Source organism: Homarus americanus, unplaced genomic scaffold (assembly GCF_018991925.1).
Source record: "Homarus americanus isolate GMGI-L3 unplaced genomic scaffold, GMGI_Hamer_2.0 scaffold32520, whole genome shotgun sequence".
Lineage (NCBI taxonomy): Eukaryota > Metazoa > Arthropoda > Malacostraca > Decapoda > Nephropidae > Homarus > Homarus americanus.
In genome coordinates, this window is record NW_024734006.1 from 20,953 (window position 1) to 25,000 (window position 4,048).

At 44.4% G+C, this 4,048-nt stretch overlaps 1 non-coding gene across 1 annotated transcript in view; it reads right to left on the reverse strand.

The window, feature by feature from the left end:
• Positions 1-3,493: 3,493 nt before the first annotated feature.
• LOC121870105 overlaps positions 3,494-4,048 on the reverse strand; it is a 4,196-nt gene continuing 3,641 nt past the window's right edge. The window contains exon 1 of the ribosomal RNA XR_006089647.1: positions 3,494-4,048. This exon is cut by the window's right edge and continues 3,641 nt beyond it. This is a non-coding gene — a ribosomal RNA (large subunit ribosomal RNA).

Sequence of the window (4,048 nt, forward strand, 5' to 3'; positions counted from 1 at the left end):
ATATTGTGCAAATGCATGGATCATACTAATCATTACCTTATCATGTATTGGCTCACTTAGGTTTAATACTGTGGATTCTGGTCTATGAGCCTCTTGGACCGCTCTCTTTGCTATTTCGACGTATGTCGTATCCTTCTTGTCTTGTTCCTTTTTCCTTGTTTCTTGTACTTTATCATGTGTTTTTTATTGGGCATGCCATTGCTAACGTCCTATGTCCTATGTATACATTCCCGTTTCTCTTACAGTTGAGACAGCCAACATGTGTATTCTTACATTCAGTGTAGGTATGGTCGTCGCCTGCACAATCTGCAGTACTTTTTTCTTTTTCCGGACAGTCTCTCGTTGTGTGTTCTTCATATTTGTAGCAGGAGAAGCAAGTTTGCAGACTGATGAATGTCTCCTTCTTTATTTGATGTGGTGTGACTGACATGTTGAATATTAGAAAGCCCTGTTGTAAAACTTTCTCAGCCATTGACACTTCTTCAAACATGAGTATAGTCCTTTATCTTAATGACTTCTTCAATCTTCATCCACCTATTTTGGCGTTCCAGTTCTTCTTTCAGGTCTTCCTCCCGATCTCTTGATCGACTTGACGAACAAAACTGATCTTTTTGCTTTTTGTTCTGGTGGCATGACAACAATAAGGCCTTCATTGTAAAATATATCTCTTGCTTCTTTTGAAAGGATTTTATCTGAATCAAAGTCATCTTTACAGATTACTTTAAAACCTTCATTGGTGCTGAATATTCTAGTTAGTGGGACTTGCAGTTTGTTGTAAGTGATTTCTGCCACTTTTCCCCTTCCAATAGAGTGTCCCTTATCTCTATGTTTTATTCTAATGCTAGTTGTCATCTTCTTGATTACATCTAATCCTACCTATAACACAGGGCTCCTGCCTGGGCAGTGACCCCGCCCTCTTGGACGGGCGTCGGGCTCTGCACCCAGGTTACCTGTGACTATAGTAATATCTAAAAAGTTGCCACCTACCGGTGACCCCGGACAAGGGGTGCCCTGCACTATCACAGGTTCCCTTGCCGGATCGACCGTATCGCGAAGTCCGCCTCCCGTTCAAAGAACGGTGCATGAGGGGATGAAAAAGGAAAGAAGAGGACTTAGAGTAGAAACAGCCTACCTACCACGCCACGTTCGGTCAGCCAATCAGAGCACCGCAGTAAACGTGCATGTATCACGCCACCGTGGGGCACCACTGATTGGCCAATCCAGGACGTAGACGCACGGGTAGTAGTCAAAATTTGGGTAGGCCAAATATTTGTTTTTTCCAAAGTTGGAATTTCCCAATCTGTGATGGTAATTACACCGTCACTATGTTGAGTAAGTACAATCACTAGGATTGAGTGTCTTATCACAACAAAGTTGCAGACTCAAACATGCAGCAAAAGAATCAGGTCTTCGCAGCTCCGTGTCTATTTTTACTTAGGCTAGCATACCTAAGTTAAAGCAACTCCCTTGCCAATACAAGAAGGAAGAGGATTTCTTATAGTCTAATAAACAATTCATCATGACCAAATACAGTATCTAACACAGGGGTCCGGGGCGCAGCCCCAAAACCATTTGATTGCATTATCTCTGAGAATAGTTAGCAATTATCCATTTGATTGCATTATCCCAGGTTAAGGGGGTTGTGTGTGGTTCCATATCACCAGATTTATTAAAAACTCTACGTCAGGCTAAACAGTTTAGGCTAGATAGTGGTGGCTGCTTGGATTATTTCTTTGTCTCTTATTGACTTCGGGTGGCTAACCTCTATAAAATTGAGGACACCAATAGACTTTGTACTAAGGTTAGGTTAAACAGACACTTTTGCTGTAATGGAGGATTTCGCCATCGGGGGCGTGACGAAACCTCCGTAGTGGTTAGGTTAGGCGGCCCGGTAGTGGTTGGTTAGTTGCCTGTATTATTATTATTATATAAAATTTAAGGTCCCCGTTAGACTTTACCACGGTCAGGCTAAACAGTTTAGGCTGCTTGGATTATTTCTTTGTCTCTTATTGACTTCGGGTGGCTAACCTCTATAAAATTGAGGACACCAATAGACTTTGTACTAAGGTTAGGTTAAACAGACACTTTTGCTGTAATGGAGGATTTCGCCATCGGGGGCGTGACGAAACCTCCGGCGAAAGTAGTGGTTAGGTTAGGCGGCCCGGTAGTGGTTGGTTAGTTGCCTGTATTATTATTATTATATAAAATTTAAGGTCCCCGTTAGACTTTACCACGGTCAGGCTAAACAGTTTAGGCTGCTTGGATTATTTCCTTGTCTCTTATTGACTTCGGTGGCTAACCTCTATAAAATTGAGGACACCAATAGACTTTGTACTAAGGTTAGGTTAAACAGACACTTTTGCTGTAATGGAGGATTTCGCCATCGGGGAGCGTGACGAAACCTCCGGCGAAAAAGTGGTTAGGTTAGGCGGCCCGGTAGTGGTTAGGTAGTTGCCTGTATTATTATTATTATATAAAATTTAAGGTCCCCGTTAGACTTTACCACGGTCAGGCTAAACAGTTTAGGCTGCTTGGATTATTTCTTTGTCTCTTATTGACTTCGGGTGGCTAACCTCTATAAAATTGAGGACACCAATAGACCTTGTACTAAGGTTAGGTTAAACAGACACTTTTGCTGTAATGGAGGATTTCGCCATCGGGGGCGTGACGAAACCTCCGGCGAAAGTAGTGTTGGGTTAGGCGGCCCGGTAGTGGTTGGTTAGTTGCCTGTATTATTATTATTCTATAAAATTTAAGGTCCCCGTTAGACTTTACCACGGTCAGGCTAAACAGTTTAGGCTGCTTGGATTATTTCTTTGTCTCTTATTGACTTCGGCTAACCTCTATAAAATTGAGGACACCAATAGACTTTGTACTAAGGTTAGGTTAAACAGACACTTTTGCTGTAATGGAGGATTTCGCCATCGGGGCGTGACGAAACCTCCGTAGTGCCTGTATATCTCTATAAAATTTAGGCCGCCAATAGACTTTACACCAAGGTTGGCTGCTTGGATTATTTCTTTCTGTCTCTTATTGACTTAGCCTCTATAAAATTGTGGACACCAATAGACTCTGTACTAAGGTTAGGTTAAACAGACACTGTAACGGAGGATTTCGCCATCGGGGCGTGACGAAACCTCCAGCGGTCTTTAGGTTAGGTAGTAGTGGCTGTCTGGATTATTTCTTTGTCTTACTCAGGCTGGCAAGCCTCGCTAAAACTTTAGGACACCAATACACTCTTCTACTACCAAGGAGAGGTTGTTGGATTATTTGTTTGTCTATAAAACTTCAGGACACCAACACACTCTCTACTACCACCAAGGAGAGGTTGTTGGATTATTTGTTTGTCTCTTACTTAGGCTGGCAAGCCTCTATAAAACTTCAGGACACCAATACACTTTAACAGGTTAGGTTAAACAGACACTTGCGCAATGGAGCAGGCCGCTAGACACTGCTGCGCTGCTGTAATGGAGGATTTCGCCATCGGGGCGTGACGAAACCTCCGGCCTGGTAGGGAGAAGTCTTAATGGATCGCAGTGAGGATGCTGCTCTGCCATCTACAACACCCTGACCGGTACGTAAGTCGTCTACGAACGATTCGGTGGCACATCAGCATTCGGGTGATCCGCATTTGGGACGGGAGAGCCGGCACTGATGACACGACTCCCCGAGTTCCCCTTGCATGGGTCCATTCTCCGGCGGTGCAGCAAGCTGCCGCCAGAGTCTCGTAATATCTTTGACCGTCCCAATGCGAGCCGTCGCGGTATCGTTGCTTCTCTAGCCGGGATGCTGCCTTAGAGGCTTTCAGGCATAATCCCACGGACGTAGCCTCGCTCCACTGGCCGATCGACCAAAACGGAACCATATGTCCGGACCTGCCGTTCCTCGTACTGAGCAGGACTACTATCGCAACGACCTCATTTTAACAGTAGGGTAAAACTAACCTGTCTCACGACGGTCTAAACCCAGCTCACGTTCCTGTTAGTGGGTGAACAATCCAACGCTTGGTGAATTCTGCTTCACAATGATAGGAAGAGCCGACATCGAA